Source organism: Eptatretus burgeri, chromosome 1 (assembly GCF_056783735.1).
Source record: "Eptatretus burgeri isolate ZD-2024b chromosome 1, Ebu_testis_v1, whole genome shotgun sequence".
Lineage (NCBI taxonomy): Eukaryota > Metazoa > Chordata > Myxini > Myxiniformes > Myxinidae > Eptatretus > Eptatretus burgeri.
The window spans coordinates 7,799,746-7,821,315 of NC_140961.1; the positions used below are offsets into that span (position 1 = coordinate 7,799,746).

The 21,570-nt window shown below is 44.1% G+C and overlaps 1 protein-coding gene across 6 annotated transcripts in view; it reads left to right on the forward strand.

Annotated features, from left to right (window-relative positions):
* Positions 1-21,570, forward strand: part of LOC147033820 (disintegrin and metalloproteinase domain-containing protein 12-like) — an 868,480-nt gene that overhangs the window by 129,255 nt on the left and 717,655 nt on the right. Inside the window, exon 1 of one of the 6 annotated variants that reach the window (XM_085871439.1) lies at positions 12,559-13,056. The exons of the other annotated variants lie outside the window; for them this stretch is intronic. The gene's annotated coding sequence lies outside the window, so the exon portion shown is untranslated. Of the gene's footprint in view, positions 1-12,558; positions 13,057-21,570 lie in introns of those variants that run through there. 6 annotated transcript variants of the gene reach the window in all.

A 21,570-nucleotide genomic window follows, 5' to 3' on the forward strand; every position in this document is an offset into this window, starting at 1 on the left:
ATTGTACAAAGGAAAGCACTAAAGGGATGATCATATTAGTAAATGCTGTCCATGCCAATACACCATCCGCCACTCACCTCCTTACCATGCTGCCTTTTACTTCGATAGACTCATACATTTACTCTCATAAGTTGTGCAGAAACTTGCACATCACATGCTGGAAAAAGGACATTGGGAATAATCAGCACACTCTTTCGTGATTTACAATGACGTTGTTAAGTAACGGATCAAATTATGGGACGCTTCAATGTCGGTGCACACCTCCAGAGGTGATACAAAATGGCCTATCCCTTCTCCGTTCATCTGGACAAAGATATCCCATGCTGTCTTTCGCAAGGGCAGGCCTTTCTGCCAAAAGAATAATGTAGTCGGGATGTTCAGTACGATGGGATGTGCATCTTACGTCTGTGTTAATTAAAAAAACGTGGAGATGAGCTTCAGTAAATAAATAATGTGTGGAATGTGAATATGGAGCAGATGTGATGTGAGAAACAGAATGTTTTTCTCAGCTTCTTTGTGTTTGTCTTTATATCTGAAACTTCCTTGTATTTCCCAACGCCATTGTTTTCCATTTGCTTCAGTTGTCACGAGATAGGTGCTGTCGTCTCATCGTTTTGACGACCGATCGTGATGCAATGTTTTGAGGACCTGCACACGATGCAAATGTATTCAGGTGCGTACCACCTGTCTTGCCTCAGATTAAACCAGTGCTGACATTTTCACTGCTCTTGGCCTTTTGCACATCTCCTTGAAACTCCCCCCCCCCCCTAAGAGTTGATGAACCCTGCGAAGGAATGAAAACAGAACGTCCCCAGCATTGAGACCGCATATGCGTGGAAGTCTTGCTGCAGACCTTGGGGTATTGGTGGGAATCTCATGCAATCGTCCAAAGAAGGTTTTGCGCTTTGTGGGTCCATAGGAGCACTGGATAATAACCAAAAGTCTCTCGGTGATTCCTCATTTTTTTTTTTTTGGTCAACACACACGCTCGTATGTGTTTACCAAAAAAATTGAGTGCTGTGTTTGACTTGAAGTGCAAGCAGATCACATGGCATGTGGCTCACAATGAAGTCGAACCTTGGACTGGTTGTCCTGGCTTTGTGAAGATTTCACCAAATCCTCAGATTGAAGGCATATGTTCAGGAACCTCTTTTTGCACATGTTAAGATATTCGTTGAACAATTTTTCCTCCGGCGAAATGTTAACGCCTGAAACGTCATCTCCCCCTTGCTTCACACAGTGGTAAGCACACCCTTTATCAACATACTATTGGTTTTGTCCATTGTTCTAATTGTCCGCCGATGCAGATCGAACGCGAGTGGGACGATCGTTCTTCATTCAACGATTTGTGGGAAACTTGTGTGACTGTCGATCGTAAGACAGTTCTTCTCTAAGTGTCTGCAAGCCATGAGAATCATTCTGGGTAATGATAACCCAATGGCTGTAAGTGTCTCCTCATTTCTTACTCGCAATAGTCACTTTCCAAAGACTCTCCAAGCTGAATCTTGCATTTGACTTGCAGTACAAGCAGTTTTCATGATTTGCTACCCACAGGGAGGCAGAACGCAGTGCTTGCCGGTCCTGGATTTTCTCCAAATGGAGGGCTTTCAGACAAAGCTGCTCTAACTCCCAGTGTCCCAAGTGTGCGGAAGAATGTTTGCCGCCAGCCCTGTTTTTGTAGTCTGTCTGTACATGCACTGCCCATTCCACAATTTCTAATCTCCTCTACACTTGCTGTATGTGTCTCAACGAGTGCCAGTTACTTGCTGATGTGACTACTTGTCTGCACCAACTTTCTGCCCTTTCAAACTTGCTGATCAAAAAGAAAAATAGAAACATTTGGTTTGAATCAGGCACAGCTGTGTGAACTTTACATACCATTCTGAGAAATGATAATTGATGTACTTTTCTATTCTGGCTTGCATGACGGGCGTTTAATGTGTCAAAGGTCAGTTATGAGTTTAAAAAAACGGATATGTTTTGTACTAAACTTGCTCACAGTGGAACAAAACGCTGACATGTAGAAGCCACGATTGGACGTGGGATTTTGCCATCTGTGGGAAAGCTTGGAGCAAAAAGCATCGCTGGATTGGATGAGCAAAACGATGCCGCAAGAGGGAGTAGGAGATTTCTAAGTAGACATAGATAATAATTGATGAACTCGTCTGTAACTTGTTTGACCATTTTTTTCATTTTTTTTTTTTTTGGTGATCGATACTCATAAAACGATTGGACAAATCTTAACGGTGCCAAGTTGGAAAGCGGGAGATCTGGATATGAGGCATGTGTAGATACAATTCGGAACAGGATGGCACTTGCCTTTGAGCCGTCTCATCTTGGTTTTATACTCCGACCTGACTTGTAAGCTGTCACAATGGTGCTTAACAGTCAGGGCGTTTCCTCATTGTGTGCGCCCTCCTTCCTTGGAGTGTCCCGTCTGCTCGGATTAGTTGGTGGACGCTAGCTAGCGTTCCCAGGTTGTCTTTCGTGAAGAGGAAGCGAGTTAACGCCGACACCCTGAACAAATTACTAATTCCCACCTCGACTTAGAGGGGGGCAATGCATGAGCACGACAGCTGAGCCCCCAGCAATGATGTCAGATAGCAACCGCATGCTGTACTCCAATGGCTGAGTGAATTGAAATGTTCAAGTGATATGGTAAATGAGAAAAGATATATAAAGATGGAAGGATCTGCTTGAAAGAAAGGGAACTATAAAAGTGCATTTGAGCACAAGTGACACAGTTTTGACGACTAATGATCTCGTCTAGTGAATGTGATTGTGCACGACAAGTTGCACGAGAGATGAAATTTGTGGAGCAATGGAGAGGAGGGAGGTTCCAGAAGCAGATTCAATTGAATTGTAGGGGGTGTGTGTGTGTGTGTGTGTGTGTGTGTGTGTGTGTGTGTGTGTGTGTGTGTGTGTGTGTGTGTGTGTGTGTGTGTGTCAATGTATCATCATAAAATGGAATGTGTGATGGGAGTTGTAACCATGTGATCGTGCATTAAATCCTCTGGCGAGTAAAGTCTGATCGTGATGTTGCATCGACGGGTCGACTACCTGCCTGGATGCAACTGAGGTTGTGGATCGACTGATGTAGGTAATCTACTGATGTGGATCCATGGCTGAGGTCATGGATCTGCTGTTTTGAGAGGTTCTGGGCTGAAAGGATCAAAACCTTGAGGAAGAACGGTGCCCGGTTGATGATCCGTGCAGTCAGGAAGCCATTCAATTGATCACAGGTTAACATTATGACTTTAGGTAAGGGAACTATATTTTGAGGTTAACAATTTAAATGAAATTGAATACAGGATGTTGTGAAATCAATATCATTTGGAGCAGTGCAACTCCAAACTGACTGTGGTGTCATATGACTACTTCTACTACTACTAACTTGTCTTGCTCATGAAGTCTAATGTTGTTCTGAGAGTTTATGGTCGGTTCGCGAGACTATAGACAGCTCAATGATGAGCGTGCTACATCTGCACCACTCTGCCCGACACATCGTGTGCTGGCGGCTGATGTTCTCTTTTCCCTGCCTCCTGGTAATCACATTTTCCTTTCTACATCTGAATGTGCTGAATAACACAGAGTACTTTTTTTTCCAGCCTGAAAATTCAGTCCTTCATATTGTCATGTGGAAGTGGTGGAGGGGTGGGGGGGGTGGGATCCATAGCTAGACTGTGGTAAGTATAGTATGGTCCATGTGTTTTGAGTTGGTTAAATTGCAATGTAATAGGGACCTGTCAGAGTAAGTCATTTGTTACACGTGATGCTTTGGAGGCAGCGAATGTAATTTATAGACAGGGTCGGCATTAGTTATGCATGTGTAAATGTTTGAATGTGGGGCTTGGTGTGGACTTCCCAAACACAGAGCTACACGTCACATGCAAAGGCCGATTATGACCTCTCTGGCCTGTTTGTGCCAGCCAAGGTGGTGTTCTGGGCTGTGGATCCCGGAAGAAAAGATGTACATTTATTTTTATTAGGGCTGCCCCATGGGCAGTACAGCCCAGGGGAAGAAGGAGGGTGGAGGAGAAAATAACAGTCCACGAGAGAGAACCAAGAGAGGCTGGTGTGGAAAAAGTTCGAGCAAGTGGTCCACGGAGGAGTTCGTGAGGGAGATGTTCTTGTGGTCTTGTAGTTGCCGAAGCTTTGGGATAGACCCAAGCTAGTATCACCCTGCCTTTTGAGAGTGGAAGAACAAGCTAATGCAGGAGACCTCCACGTGATCGGAGTGCAAAGAAGCACTTTGAGGAGAAAGAAGAAGACGTGCCAAACAGGAGGTTTCATTGGCAAAAAGGACAAAGGGGACCGACCATATGACCTGGTTGAAGGGTTACTCATCACTGGCCCTGCTCGTGGCTGTTTTACTTCGTCTTCGGAAACCATCATCACTGGCTCTTGTCTTGCACCTGGTTTTATTAAAATGTTCTGCGTTGCATTGAATCCTGCATCCACCCTGTGCATCGTAGACAAAGGGACATCCTGCCTATATTGTTGTCTTGTTGTATGAGTGTGATCTGTGACACCCAGTGGGAGAGATTTTGCATTTTATTTGTCCTTGTTTTTAAGTTTGCGTATTCCCATTTTCCTTTTTGTGTCTTTTGACTCGCTTGGTTTGTTCCAGTTATGTCACGTCTTGTCAACCCTCTTCCCCGTACTTTACTTTTCAAATAAATCCTGAAAAGGGTAAGAAAATGTGTTTGAACCATCTGCTTTTCGTGTGTCTGCCGTCAATTTTGGCTCATTTGGGCGACCTTGAGGAACAGTAAAGTAGAGTAATTATTGAACGTCGTGTCGTAAAAGCCCGTTCGGACCATCTCTCGGGGCAAAAGGTTCTGGCTCTGAGGAATCATGTATTAATGGGTACTCGGACGTGACAATATTTTGACAACACAAGGACGCATCCTCATTCGGGAGTTGTTTAATCCTCTGTGGCGTTTAATCCACCTTTGTTTAATCCTAATAATAATCCTTTGTTTAATCCTCAATGATCCTTTGTGGCGGAACTCCATTGAGCGTCTCTTACTCAGGATTGTAATGGTGTACCAAACTCTCATCTCCACTTATCTTCTCGCCATTCAGTCTTCCAAACTGTGATCTCCAGTCAGTCATCCCAACTCACTTCTCCACTCATCTCATCTCCAGTTGTTTCATTTGAATATCTTTACCTGTTTTGGAGAAAAAGAATGGAAGGCACACTTTTCAACACACCCTCATGTATCGGTTGAGGTGTGGTGTGGTGCTGTTTGTTTCATAAATATTTTCCTGAAAATAATTGAAAGAGAGCAGAATGAATGTTACATTTGTCAAAAAGTGAGAACCTCACGGTGCAAGGTGTCTTTCGACGTAATAACTAAATGTTGGATTCCTGTCCCACTGACCAAAGGTCATTTCAGGTAATGAGTCCAAGCATGTGATTTTTACCAATGATTCTGACAAAAGAAGGAAAGTTAAAAAACAATAATCAACTCATCCTGAATATTTAATGTCTTACAATGATGTGTTTTAAATGTTGAGGCAATGTGTTGCCTTTGATGTGAATGAAATGAGAGATGTCAGCAAGAAAATATGATAAAGGTCGGGACTCTTGCCAGTCTCCCACTTTACTGCTCGGAGAACTACAACAAAAAGAGGAAGAAACAAGGAAATCATTAATAAAGCAAATAATGACAACTAGTCCAAAACAGAACCTTTTGATTCATGGTTGGAATCCAGTATTTTGGAATCGATTCTGCCTTCCACGATTAAGCACTCAAACAAGCATGCCATTGAAATTTTTAGATAAGGAACAACTGCTTGAGTCATACGAAACACTGTCTGGAGATGACCGGAGATGTCTGGAGATGACCGGAGATGTCTGGAGATGACCGGAGATGTCCGAAGTATTAAACAATGTGTGAATTTGACAAATGAACACTTTTTAGCATTCTGAAATGCTGTTTTGTTCAATTCCACAGTAAAAAAATTGAAATTCAGGTTAGGAGATTTGAGAGCTTATCACATTTTGCTGCAGTTCTTATAAACGTCCAGAGAGATGCATGGGGATGGAAAGGGGAGAGGTTTGGGAGGAGGAAAGCATGAGATGAGAGGAAGAGAAGGCAGACATGTGGTGGAATGTTAATTACGATTCATAGTCTCATCAAAATGATTCTGCATGGAATAACAGTGAAGATGGAAACAAAATAATGTCTGAAATACATTTTCTCCCAGTCATACTATAAAGAATGCCTGGAGATAAATACCGTCTGAACATATCCGGAGCCAAACACTGCCTGAACGCAAACACCACTCAGAGATTAAAAAAATGCGCAGACACATCTGGAGACAAACACCGTCCAGAGACAAACACCGCTTGGCCACATCCAGAGCTAAACACCCCCCAGTGATAAACACTGCCCATAAATGAACGGAGACAAACACTACCTGGACACGTCCAGAGATAACCACTGCCCAAAAATGTCTGGAGACAACCACCATACAGATACATTTGGAGACGAACACCATCCAGAAACATCCAGAGATAAGCACCACCTGGAGATAAACATTGTCCAGACATGTCTGGAGACACACACTGCCCAGATACGTCCAGAGATAAATACCGTCTGTACCCTTCTTGAGACAAACACTTCCTGAAGAGAAACACCACCCAGAGATAAACACTGCCCGGACACGTCCGGAGACAAATACCACCTGGAGACACACACCACCCAGATAATCCAGAAACAAACACTGCCCAGACACATCATGAGATAACCATCATTGCTGGACATACACACTGCCCAGACACCTCTGGAGATGACCACCCTCTGGACACTTTCAGAGATAACCACCGTCAGGACATAACTGGAGATAACCACCATTTGGATATGACTGGAAGGAACCACAGTCCGGGCGTGTCCTGAGATAACAGCTGTCCAGACACATAGAAAGATAACTACCGACTGGTGTATCAAATAATGTGTGACTACAACTCTCTGGACATTTATAAGTATTACAGCTGAAATACTATGAGTCCGAGAATCTCTTACCTGGAGTGAATTTCAAAATTTTAAATACGGAATTGATCTAATCAGCAGTTCCGACTGCTAAAATGTGTTCATCTATCTATAATTCCAGCAATGTGTGTGTGTGTGTCTGTGACCGCTGTTTCTTGACAACCACCTGTCCGATCTAATTGAAACTTGCCAGCTATATTGCTGGGGACCTGAGTATGTGCTTTTTCAAGGTTTGATATTAATCGGACAAGTGCTTCCCAAGTTATGGCCATTTATTTACCAAACCAATGACAGAACACGTTGCTGCGTAGGTGTGGCCGATGTACCATTTAGTTACCAATGACAGGACACGGTGCTGCGTAGGCGTGGCCGTTGGGGAAGAGATCCTCAGCCGCGTTCCCCATTACGGGTTACAACGTACGGACTTCCGGATAGTGATGACTTACTGTATTCCAATAATTTCTTGATTTCTTATGCACATTTATAGATAAACACAATGCCCCAATCCAGTCGTCGTCTACGAGAGCGAAGGAACGAGAACTTGTGTAGTTTACGAGAGCCTGTGTGGTTGTTTGAAAGTTTTTTTTTTTTTTTTTTTTGGTTTGCACGTACGTCCACGCACATACGGGCACGCAAGAGCGAAGGAACGGCCTGTATAGTTGTTGTTTCTGGCACGCGGTTTGAAAGTTTTTTTTTCACGTAAGGCCACGTATGTACAGACACGTACGTACGGGCACGTACTAGTTTGTCCAATTCGCACATTGTTTGACACTCCAGACAAATTGGAATTGGACAAATGAACACTTTTTTTTCTCGCAGTCAGAACTGCTAAGGTCAGTTCTGCATTTTAAAATTTGAAATTTGGCTGAGGTGAAGAGATTCTTGTGTGGAAACTAAATAAAGCCACAGACACTTGGCGACACCTGGAATATCTAACAATGTCCGAATTGGACAAATGAACACTTTTTTGAGCAGTCCGAACTGCTGCTGAGGTCACTGAAGTCGTTAAAATTTTGAAATTTGGCTCAGTTTCAGAGATTCCAGAGCTTATCACATTTGCGTAAATGAAATAATGCCATGAATACGGGCGTCTCTGGGTGTTTATAAGCATTGCGATGTAGCCAACAATTCGTATGTGTGAATATGAGGCATTCAATGATATGAGTGAGGAAAGTGGGGAAAAAATGTGAGCGATTTATCGTTAAGAAACCATTGCGGCCTGTTCCCAATCAAGGCATTGTTGCGCAGGCCGACGAAAATGGCGAATTAAGACCCCAGCAAGCTCATTGAGGACTGACTCAGGGGTTGACCAAGGATAACACCTTGATAAAGGTTTTAAAAATAAGACCATCAATTATCTTCAAAAGAGGTGTTTAAATTAACGCAAAAAATCCAATTTTCAGTCATGTACTTGCTTGGAGTTTTTTTGTTTGTTTGTTGCTCTTCTCGAGGCTCGTACGAAAGCTAACACACAACGCACAGCAGGGGGGGGGCATGAGACAAGAGGGGCAGGAGTGGGAAGGACAAAATAGTGGGGAACAGAGACATTAGAAGATCTGTGTAAGGGAGAGGGATGGGACGGGGAACATGGGGAATAGAAGATGGACATTATAGGGACTTTCAGGAAGGAAAGCAGGGAATTTGAAGGAGGCGGGCTTGGTGTGATTTAATGGGGGTAGATAAGATCGAGTATTTGGATGGGGGACGAAAAGAGGTGGTGATGAACACCTGTTTTGAAGGCCTGGATGGAAGAATGGGATTGAACAGAGTGTGGGAGATTATTCCAAAGGTGGGACAAAGAGGAATGAAAGAATGAAGGTGAGCAGTGATTCGTGATTTTGGTAGTTTTACCAGAAGGGGGTTATGGGGGGATCTTGAGCGCCCGGCGGAAATTTGGTGGGGACAAATTGCAGCCACAGCAGGGGGGGGGACAAGACGAGAGGAGACGGTAGAAGACAGAAAGACCACCGACCTGCCGAGAGAGAGAGAGAGAGAGAGAGAGAGAGAGAGAGAGAGAGAGAGAAAGAGAGAGAAAGAGAGAGAGAGAGAGAGAGAGAGAGAGAGAGAGAGAGAGAGAGAGAGAGAGAGAGAGAGAGAGAGAGAGAGAACCAGAGAGAACCAGAGAGAACCAGAGAGAACCAGAGAGAACCAGAGAGACCCAGAGAGACCCAGACCCAAAGTCTCAGCTTCATCGTAGGTGATACCAATAATCCTAAATGCCTTGGTTTCCACAGCGTGAAGCCGAGAAAGGTGAAAGGCGGGAGCACCAGCCCAGAGGGGAGAGCAGTACTCCAACAGGTTGCAGATGAAAGCTTTGTAGTCAGGAGCCCAGGTGTGCCGAGGAAGGACTTTACACGATTGAGGATGCCCAATCGGTAACTGGCTTTGGAGGCCAGGTTGGAAATGTAGCTTTCCCAGGAAAGATCATTTCAGATTGAGACCCAGAAGCTTGAATGAAAGGACTTCTTCCAGAAGATTGTTGAGAAAGTAGATGGGGGTGGGGGGGATTCCAGATGGTCCTTTTGGAGAGACATAGTGAGATTGTGAGATTTGTCCGGAATTAAAGATATGTTTTACGTGTTGAACCAATTTGTGGTTTTATCCAGATCTGCAGTGAGTGAAGAAGCTGCTGCTTGCCGGTCTGAGGATGACAGATGGTATGGCAGAGGGTGGAGTCATCAGCAAAGAGATAAAGAGAATTTTCCAGAGAGTCGGAGAGATCGTTGATAAAAACCAGAAAAAGAACAGGGCCCATAATGCTCCCTTGAGGAACTCCAGCCTGGACAGGAAGAGTGGATGAAAGAACTCCATTTAGGGCCACACGCTGACTGTGACAGGAGAGGAAGTCTGCAAGCCATGAGTGGAGATGGCCTTGGATACCATAGGAAGAGAGTTTGGTGAGTAGGGCAGGGTCCCAGACCGTGTCAAAAGCACGTGATATGTCCAGGGATACGGCTCTGATTTCATGTCCGGCATTTAGTACCTCCATCCATTGTTGAGAGAGCAGAAACAGCATATCCAGGGTAGAGTGACCTGGTGTGAAACCAAACTGATGATCGGAAATCAGGCCATTGGAGAAGAGGAAGGATTTAATGTCTGAAGTGATGATGGATTCCATAACCTTGCTGATGATTGGGAGAAGGCTGATTGGTCTGTAGTTGCAGGGATCTGTTTTTGCACCTTTTTGTGCAGTGCGGTAATGTTTGCTGATTTCCAAGCAGATGGCAAATGACCTTGAGCAAATGAGAGAGTGAATAGAACAGAGAGAGGGTGAGCAAGAGCAGAGGAGCAGGTTTTTAGGACACGTGGGCTGATGCCGTCTGTACCAGTTGCAGAATTTGAGTCAAGGTTTGACAGCAAGCTCTCCACCTTGTCAGGAGAAAAGGACACAGAGTCCAGGGACAGTTGGGTGTGACAGGGAAAGATGGGTCGAGAAAGTGATGGGTTTTGGACACAAGATTTTGATGCAAACACCGAGTTTAGGCATTCAGCCTTTTCACGTGCGGTATCAGCAGCGCAGCCATTTGAGGTAAGGAAGGGGATGGAGGGGGAACAGACACCAGAAACAAATTTGATTAGATGCCACCAGGATTTTGAGGAGGGAGAGAGGTTTGAGAGTTCAGACGAGCTTGGAAAGATGTTATTTTCTGGCTCTCCTGAGGGTAGATACACACTTTTTCTGAGCTTTATGGAAGGAACTGAGATTACCCTCAGTTGGGTTTGCTTTCCATGAGGCAAAGGTAAGTTGTTTCAGGACAACTGCCTCACCACAAGCTTCAGTGAACCAAGGGCAGGAGGAATGGTAGGACAACTGAAGACGAGAGGGGATAAATCTGTGCCAGAGAGAGAGAGAGAAAGTTTCTTTGAAAGAATTCCCAGGATGAGTTGATGTTGGAGAAAGTAGAGATGGGAGGCCAGTCTCGAAGTTTGCCAGTCTGGAAGACCCTGACACTCGGCTTGAGTAAAATGCCAGACTCGACGGCGGTGAGGTGGTTCTCTGATAATAGCCAGAGAGATGTCCACTTTGAACAGGACGTGGTTGGAAGAACGGATTGGAGCAAAGGAAGAACAGTAGATATTTTCAGGGAAATTTGTTAAAATCAGATCCAGAAGAGATCGAGTGCCATTGCTTGAGATCCAGGTCGGGAAATTGACCGATTAAGTCAGTCGCAATGAGTCGCAGAATGCTTTTGCTGAAGTGCCATGACAGGTTAGAGAGGTACCCACACCGAGCCAACTAGCATGACGACAATTGAAGTCGCCACATTTGAGGAAGAGAGAGTTTGGATGAGAAGATAGAAGTTGGTCCATGTTTTTGGATAGTGAGGTGTAAATGGAGTCATCACTGTTTGGTGGACGGTACAGTACACATATAAACATGAGGTGGGAGTGGAGGGGATGCCGTAGCCAGAGGTATTCCTGGGGGTGTGGGAGAGTGAGGGCAGTGCATGGAGAGTGAGGAATGGAGTCTTTAATGAAGAGAGCAACTCCTCCACTAGGAGGAGGCTCAGGTCTGTCATACCGGAGGAGAGAGTAACCAGGGAAAGATACTTGGGAGTCGGAGACGTCTTGAGGGCGGAAAGTTTCTGTTCGGCAGATTATGTCTGGTTTGTCAGTGGCATCTTGTTTCAAAAGATCTGTCATGTTTGAGCAAATGCCCCGGATATTTGAGGTCCACACTGTTAATGAAGAGGAAGGGGATGGGGAGGGTAGGACAAGGGAGGAGGGGGGGGAGGAGGTAAGGAGAGTTGTTGAAAGAGTGTGGGGGATTGCAGAATTGCTCGGCGAGGGGGCCGGATGAGGAGGAGAAAAGGCTCTGTGGTGCTGGGGGAGAAAGCGGGGGCAGAAGGCAGTTTAGGATTTGAAAAGGTGGAGTGATGAGATGGAGGTGAGAGGGCAGGGGAAGGAGGAAGCTTTGTGGATGAGAGCGGTTGGGGGGGGGCAACTTTGAGAAGGGTGAGTGAGGGGGTGAATGGTGGGAGAAAGATGAGTGGGGAGAGTTGAGGGAGAAAGGTAAGGGGGAAGTTTTTGAGAAAGGTGAGAGGGAGGGTTGGAGGGAGAAGTGTGTGATGGTTGCTTTGAGAGGGAGGAGTAAGAGGGGTGAGTTGGCACTGAAGCTGGAAAAAAAAATGGTTGATGGAAAGCGAACATTCATAGCAAACTTGGGTTTAAAAATTTTTTTCGGTCAGAAATGCGATTAAAGACATTTCTTGATGGATGCAATGAAGGAGAATTAAGAGAATGGAGAGAAGAAACGCTGTAACAGTTGGATTTTTTTAGACAAGGTATGAGGGAAAGGTCGAACTGAGAGCAGTCTGTTTAAATCGAAGAAGAGTCGTGAATTATGATACAGTCATGGAAACCACACCTGTGAAAGAGGAAGATGGAGCATTATAAGAGATCGTTTTTATTATTATTATTGTTATTATTGTTTGAGAGAGTTTTCATCAGATTAGGTTATGGAAACGTTGTGGAAAAAAATCGTGAGGTGAATGGTGAATTTGGATCGGTAAACACAGGGGGGGGGGGGTGTAAACAGATCACGTGGTTAGGGAGGAAGCACGTGGCTCTGGGAGGTGTATAGGCGAAAGTGAATTTGTTTATTTTTTATTTTAAATAAGGATTGCGTAACATTCGGAAAAGGGAAGGTTGAAGTAACATCGTGGAGGTGTGTGGTGAATTTGGAACTGTAAACGCAGAGTGAAGCTGCTGGGTCGATGAAACGTATCAGGAAGAGGGTGAAAAGAGGTACGTGGTTCCAGGAGGTGTATAGATAGAAAGGATCCAGGAAGATTATTATCTTTTGATGTGTTTTTGAACAATAGGTAAGATTCGGGAATGGAGGGTTGTCGGAAGAAATCTTGAAGGTAATGGCGAGAGTGGGTCAGCTCAAGTTGAATAAAGATGGTGTTCCGGCAGAAGGAGGAAGGAGAAGAAGAAGAGGAGGAAGGAAAAGAAGAAGAGGAGGAAGGAGAAGAAGAAGAGGAGGAGGGAGGAGAAGAAGAAGAGGAGGAAGGAGAGAAGGATCGGGACTCATGGTTGTGCAAGGAGAAAGGTAGTTTTTTGGGGGGGGGATTTTAGACAACGAACAGAGTGTTTAGTTGAGAGGGATAGGGGACATTGGGAAAGTGGGTAAGACAGGAATTGTAGGTAATGGGGAGAAAATACAAATAAAAACGATCGTACACCAAGAAGGGAGGGATGGGTAGGCCTCAAGCAACCCGGTGAGACAAGGTCGACGAAATCTCACAAAACAGCACGGTTTTTGAAACAAAACCGAACTAGGAACACACTGTAACATGTAGGTGAGAAAATAAACAGTTGAAACGGGACAAATAACGACCGGAAACTTAGCTTTGAGATCGTCAGCAGAGAGCACTGAAATAACCTGCCGACGCTCAAAACCCAGAACCGGAAGTCTCAAATAGCATGCATGCATGAGTTACCATTGTATGAGATCCCATGAGTTCCCAGAGTGTGCATGCAAAGTTCCAGGCCGCTAGGTTTCATGGTTTTGGAGTTATGGAGGAGACGGTCTGACTGACAGACTCACTTACGGACTGACACACACTGACAATGTTATAGATGGGCAAGTATTACATCCAAACCAAATGAATAGGTTAAGCGTGTCTCGAAATTATTTATTAATTTTATGACTGGGGGGAGGGGGGATATCCATTTTCTATGGGTTCTTTTATAACCTGGAATTGTTTGAAATACAATAAATGCCCCCTCCTCCACCCTGCCCCATACACAACACACACACACACACACTCACACACCACACACCACACACCACACACCACACACCACACACCACACACCACACACAAATACACACACACTGCGGTTCCCTCCCCCACTGCCATGAAAAAATATTGCCATATCACTGCCAGGCCTGATGTGCTTCCATGGAGTGGCCCTTTTCTGCGATTATGGTGACCCTCCATTTAATTTTTTATTATTATTTTTGCAAATATGGCCTGTCAGGACATTTCATAGGAGGCATCTCATGGTGGTATGTGTTGTATTGGAGTTGAAACCTGCCTAAAAATACTACCCCCCCCCACCCCCTGAACCCCAGGAAAACATGACATTTCCAAGTCTGAGACCCTTCTGCTCATGTATGACTTGTGTCTCCATTTTTCAAATAATGCCAGGTTATCAAAAGAATCTGTTGAAAATGGATATCTTGCCAGTCATATAATTAATTAATAATTTGGAGACAGTTTGATTCTATTAATATTGCTTGGATGTAATTCTTGCCATCTATACTATAAGAGAGCCGCTTGTCTATATGTGCGTGTGTGTCTCAGAGATGACTGAACGGATCTTCGTCAAACTTTCAGAGGTTCACCAGCAAGTCCCAGGGAGTGTTTTAGGCAAAAATAAATAAATACATATTGAAAAATTTGAAAAATTAAGCTCGTTTTTTGAATCGCTCTGTGGTGCCAAAGCCTTTGTCGCTACGTGAAAAGTGATATTCAATCATCCCCGACCCCATTTCTTAGTGGGTATAGGGAAGTGTTTTTGCCCCCCCCCCACTCCAAAAAAGGTTGACCAGTCAATGTTGGGTACCCCTGCTCGTCATTGATAAATGAATGACTGAAGGAGAAATAGTACATTGGCTGGAGGAATAATATGGGTAATTTTTTTATTTTTCTCAACTTGTAAAAAATCCCAGAGGAAGATTACTGTGTGTACATTTGAAGGTGCGTATGTGTTCAACTCCAGGAAATGTGTTCGACTGGTATGTGTTCGACTCGTATGCCCCAGGAAAACCGGACACTCGTACATCTATGGGAGCGTTTGAAACTATGGGACAAATGGGCATGTGACCCTAATCTGCACCTAAACCAGAGGTTATCGTGAGACTAGTGGCTTTTCCCACCAGGAATGACATTCCAAAATGGCAACTCCATGCGCTCATGAAAACAACACAACAAGATACCACTACAGTCTCGAAAAGGAAGATTTGGTAAATGAAAATTCACTTTGGGTGCATTGGTGGCATATTGTTGATAACTTTGGATTCGCATCCCAGACATGAGCAGCATTATCAAAGATTTTAACTCCATACGGTTCAGTAAGTCAAGCAACTCTCAGGAGGACTGCCATCACTTTTGGATTTACCACTATAAACCCAGTCTGGCTCTGCAACAAACCTTCTTGGTTCATGGTGGTTGTCCACTGCTTGTGCCACTTCTTCTGGCCTCGAAGCGGTGCGAATCTAGTCCCTGTGGTTGACCATTTTTCCCGTCTCTTGCTATACGAAGTCATTCCGACTGAAATGGGTCTTTCACTTCTCTCATACTTTCCACTTAAGAAAAAAAAACATTTTGTGCAATATCAGCGAGCGATGTTCAGTGCAGTCTCTTTGGCACCTGTGAAAATCTCGTTCATGTAATGTGCTTGGTAAATTACAAGCTCATTGGCATGTCTTACCTGAATGCCAGCACCTTTTAGCAGCAAACCTGTTCCTGATGCTGACCTGAATCACTGCACAAGTGAATTATGGAAACGTTACATATAGCTGTGAGATCCTTGCCATCGGGTAATTCATCCAGCCAGATGGTTTTTTTACATGGATAGGTATAAGAGCAAGTTTCTGGCAGCCATCGTTTGGAGCATCGTTTCAAATGGCTCCGTTTCTTTTTTTTGTGGCTCTTGTCAACGCCTGGCACAAGTATACATCGTATCCACCGTGTCATGGAAGATAGTGTTGGCAAAAACAGCTGCAATTTCAATCCCATCCTTCCTTTTCTCACAACGTACCTCTATTTTATTCCTCGTCCAACCAGCCCTTGCATTCAATTTTCATCAACTTGATTGAAGTTCACATCCTGAGGTCTTTAATCTGTCACCAGTGTGAATGGATGTGCCATACTGACCTTTGCTGCCATAAAGCTCAGTGAATGATAATGGGACATTTGTCGACTGGCCATGCTGTTCAGAGTAGAGTCCGCTGCTTTGAAAAATTCTCAACAATCATAAAGGTATTTGCAGTGCCTCGGTGACAATTTAAACATGCAGCTTTCACAATTTCCCTGATCGTTGTGATCTTTCATTTACCATGCTGAAGCAAGCATTGCCACATGCCATGTCAAGTTCGTTTTGGACACAAGACTCACCTTTCCTTCGCTGGAGGTGAAAAGTGCAAGAATCACAAATATTTGCTTTAAGCAGGCAGACATTTGAGGATTCTTGGAACAAACGGTTTTCCACAACTGAGTTGCAGCTTGTGAAGATGTTAACATCACTTTATTTGCGGATGTCCGTGTGCATAATTCACGTTCTGCTTGCAGAGGCCCTAACATGGCAAGGAAAGTCCTAATGACCTTTTCTTCACTCTGTGAGCTCCCATCGGAATAACAGATTAGGTGCTGTAAGTTTTCCTTTTGAGGCGTGTAAATTAAAAGGGAAAATTTAACACGGAACAACACAAGTGGTGGGTGGCCACAGCACTTCACATTGCAGACAGCTCAATGGTCTCTGTCTTTTACTGCCTTCCTCCAGTCGAGCTCCTTCTGCTCTCTCAGTCCTTTGACCCTCGTCAGCCACACTGGGATACATGTGTTCTTCCAGTAACCCCTTCTGGTTAAACTTTCAAGATCCAGACTGTTGCTCTTTTTTGTCCCAATTGTGAAACCCACTTCCTAAGGCTGTTCTATTCCACTCTTCACTCAAAGGATTCAAGAAGGTATTCTTGAATTACTCACTGCCTCACATTAATGTTTACCACCATTTAAGGTCATTCCCATTTCTTACTCACAGTCTTTTAATGTCTGACTCTCACATTTTAACTTTGAAAAACTCTCGTCTTTACCATGCTTCGCCCAACCCTCTAATTTGCAGATTCCTGTGTTTTCTCTCTCTCTCTCTCTCTCTCTCTCTCTCTCTCTCTCTCTCTCTCTCTCTCTCTCTCTCTCTCTCTCTCTCTCTCTCTCTCTCTCTCTCTCTCTCTCTCTGTCTCTGTCTCTCTGTCTCTCTGTCTCTCTGTCTCTCTGTCTCTCTGTCTCTCTGTCTCTCTGTCTCTCTGTCTCTCTGTCTCTCTGTCTCTCTGTCTCTCTGTCTCTCTGTCTCTCTGTCTCTCTGTCTCTCTGTCTCTCTGTCTCTCTGTCTCTCTGTCTCTCTGTCTCTCTGTCTCTCTGTCTCTCTGTCTCTCTGTCTCTCTGTCTCTCTGTCTCTCTGTCTCTCTGTCTCTCTGTCTCTCTGTCTCTCTGTCTCTCTGTCTCTCTGTCTCTCTGTCTCTCTGTCTCTCTGTCTCTCTGTCTCTCTGTCTCTCTGTCTCTCTGTCTCTCTGTCTCTCTGTCTCTCTGTCTCTCTGTCTCTCTGTCTCTCTGTCTCTCTGTCTCTCTGTCTCTCTGTCTCTGTGTCTCTCTGTGTCTCTGTCTCTCTTTCCCTGTCTCTCTTTCCCTGTCTCTCTTTCCCTGTCTCTCTTTCCCTGTCTCTCTTTCCCTGTCTCTCTTTCCCTGTCTCTCTTTCCCTGTCTCTCTTTCCCTGTCTCTCTTTCCCTGTCTCTCTTTCCCTGTCTCTCTTTCCCTGTCCGTGTCACTCTCTCTCTGTCTGTGTGTCTCTCTCTCTCTCTCTCTCTCTCTCTCTCTCTCTCTCTCTCTCTCTCTCTCTCTCTCTCTCTCTCTCTCTCTCTCTCTCTCTCTCTCTCTCTCTCTCTCTCTCTCTCTCTCTCTCTCTCTCTCTCTCTCTCTCTCTCTCTCTCTCTCTCTCTCTCTCTCTCTCTCTCTCTCTCCTCTCCTCTCTCTCTCTCTCTCTCTCTCTCTCTCTCTCTCTCTCTCTCTCTCTCTCTCTCTCTCTCTCTCTCTCTCTCTCTCTCTCTCTCTCTCTCTCTCTCTCTCTCTCTCTCTCTCTCTCTCTCTCTCTCTCTCTCTCTCTCTCTCTCTCTGTAAATCTGTCTCTAAGCAGTTTTGCCTGGGTTCGAATCCTGACACAGCTATAAACTGTCATCCCCGTTTCACGTGCAGGTCAATACATTGATACATGTGCTGTCCCTCTGAGGGATGTCACACAGGAGTTCCATCTGCCGGCATTAGTTGGTACATGCAAAAGATCACACTGTGTCCTTCATGAAGAGTCGGCGAGTTCTCGCCGGCACTCTGAATGACTTACAAATTCCTGCAAAAATATACAGAGGGCACTGCATCAGTGGCACAGCCGTGCTCTCAGCCAACCCCCATCGTCTTGTGCTGCCTCATAAAGACGAAGAAGATTTCCTTGCTTATTGTGTCCAATTATTTCCTCACTGCCTCACTGTAAGTTCATACTGTCAGTTACCTTGTCTTTCCATGAGTCTCGATCTTACAAAGGAAAGTTTAATCCCCTACATTCATATCTCGAGTCACATCACTCTCCTCCACTTCTCCAAAGTAATCACTCACTGCCTTCTTCTCTCATCCTTTGTCTTACTGACTCCCACCACCTTTATCTTCACACTTTTCTGTGTCCACACTGTTTGATTATTGCACCCCTTATCTCTCTCTTACTCTTTGTCTCTTTTGTCAGTGTGGTGGTCTCCAACCCCATGTTGCCCTCTGTATTTTATCTATATGTTGCCAATTGTCCAATATGCACCAATTATCTTTTTAAGGTTTCATCTACAAGTGTTCGTGGTAGTATAATTGGGAAGATAATGTATCAATGTTTGTTTTAATTTATATCCACATTCTTAAAGGTTTGTTGCTTTTTAAAATCTTATTGTCTGTATTGTTTGTTGCTTCTCAGAGGGAAATGTGAAATTTCTTGGGATTTTTTTTTTTTTTTAAATATGTTTAATAAATTAAGATAACTTGTGAAGGTACTCCACCCAGGACCAATAAAAATATTCATGTTATTTGCTGTTATCATTGTATGATTATTATTTTGTTAAAGCTGTATTTTCTTATTTTGTCCCTTATTCACCTTGTCTAACTTGTGCATCAGGTTTGGTGTTTGCTGTTAAAACTCACCATATATATATATATATATATATATATATATATATATATATATATATATATATATATATATATATATATATATATATATATATATATATATATATATATATATATATATATATATATAATTCTCACCACTCACAATCATGGGGTTACAATCATGGATGGGTCACCACTCAAATACACGAAGTCACGGCAGTAATTTGTAATTTGTTCAGTTGCCAGACAATAGTTCACCTATTCTTTGTGAAAGACACCGTGGGATATTTAACGTCCACCAACTAATGCTGGCAGATGGGACTCCTGGGATCAACAACATATTCGGAATACACCATCTTGGGCGTAACTGTCCCCGTCTCTCCAACAAGGTTGGAGATACGGACATTAAAATGATCTCCATCCAAATGAGCGACCGACCAAACGACCGGTCATCCGTCCATGTAATTTTGTGTACGCGATATTTTAAAAACCCTTGAGCATTCAGCTTTCATATTGCAGATATCTATTCCTTGTGACATTATCTCAACATGATTAAATCACGGCTGTGATTCGCTGAATTCTGCGGCCGTGGCAACCGTCTCGGTAACTTGGCTTGTTTCAAAAACCCTTCAAGATTGAGCTTTCATTTAACACAGATCTATTCTTCATGCCACCAAAAAGGTGGGGGACCTATCGTATCAGTCCGTGTTGGTTTATAAGTTCACCCCAAACTTTTCAGGGTCACAATCTTACGATTCCTTCCCCCTTGAGAGAGAAAGCACCTCAGAAGCACCTTTGGCCTTGACATCTCTACATGTTTACTCTCCACCGAAAGTGGATGAAAGTTATGTTTTCACCTCTGTTTGTTGGGTCACCGAAATAGGTGACCCTTATTGTCAGTAATTCTGTCTGTTTGTTTGAATGTTTGTTCGTTTGTCATCAGTATAATTGGTAGTAAACGTGGGCCGATTTTGACCAAACTCGGGTGGTTGGTACATCTTATGACAACAAACTTTAGTTCAGGTCCAGATGCAGATCCGGCCAATCAGTGGGATACAAAACACATACTGTTCAGCGGAGTTATGCGCTCTCCTGAGTGCCGTTCTAGTTACCCATACAATGTTGTTATGTATGTCGGTGCCATCAGTTTTTTGGGTTTTTTTTACTCCGAATACTTTGTCGTCTGTTTGCTGTCCCGTTGAGCAAAAATGTATAAATTCACAAGTCGATGAAACTGAATTGTAGAATAACTTGCAGTTTATGATATTGTTTGAAATGATTACTTTCGAATGAGGTTTGGTCTGAGTGAGGATGTTTTTGAGACATTTTGGTGTGTAGTTCCTTGTCAAACATTCCTGATCGTTGTTTGTTGTTGTCAGCTGTTTGTGCTTGTGTGAAATTAATTAGCATTGCAAGGTTTTGCACAAAGTCATTGGTACTTTTTTTCTGGCTTGGCTGATCAACTGGCTATGAGTTTGAGAAAATAGGGAGTGCTCAAAATGGACTTTCCCCTTCGGTCATTCTGGTATTCAATCTTTCATTGTGATGATAGTGCTGTAAACACAGCTTCCCAGTGCCACAGAGGAGGGATGTTTTTTCATGCTGTGCACACCCAGAAGGGCTTTGCTTGAACCACAGAGAGGGTGTAGCTTTACTTTGAACGAGAGGGAACTCCTTTGTCTCATGAGTGAGGTGTAACTGACGACAAACCCCGAATAACCGATTGTGAGGCCGCTCAAGAAATGGTGGACTGCTTGGATGAAATTTGGAGAAAAATACATGCTCCTATAGGCAGGTTGGTTACAGGTGGTGTCGATCGAGCATTTCAAATTCCTCCACTTCCAGCCTGCAAATGACTTTGGTGCAGTACGGGTTCTCATCAAAAGACGCGTTCCTCAGCGTGACCTCGGCTCATGCATCGCATCAGACGGTCCACCGCCACGTGCACTCTGCATATCCCAACCAAGGCGTTCTTGAAGTGCACGTTCCTCAAGGCAGGTTAGAGGCGGTGTAGATCGAGTAAGCCAAAAACTGAAAGCGTTTCAAATTCCTCCACTTCCTGCCTGCTCACGGCGTCGCCTCAGTACGGGTTGTCATCAAAGGACACGTTCCTCAGCGTGACCTCGGCTCACGTATAGCATCAGACGGTCCACCACCATGTGCACTCTGCATGTCCCAAGCAAGGCATTCTTGAAGAAAGACTCTTCTGCCTTTGTTTGTAAGTTATGCTGGTTTGAGATTCACCTCATCTGACAGGCCCATGCACAGATGGACAGGCGGAAAGGAACTGATTCTGATGTTACTTAAGAGGGAGTTTTGGAAGCACTGTAGTTCTTTGCTTTGTGTTTCTCTTTCAATGAAGTCGCCGAACCCGAACCCTAATTAAGTCGCACCTCCAGGAACCTAAATGAACCATTGATTACTGCTGGGGTTTTTTTTTTTTCTAGATACTACTTCACAAATGTTATGTTAAAGAATGATTATGATCCAGAGTCACAAATCAACTTTATTCCTGCATGCGTGATGTGCCGCCATTAATAAATCGTTTCAATGACAATTTGAATCGAAAGAGTTGGAATGAATTGTTTGCATTTTTTGCATGAGCTTCGATTCCACCAGGCCTCTGATCGTGTGCGTTT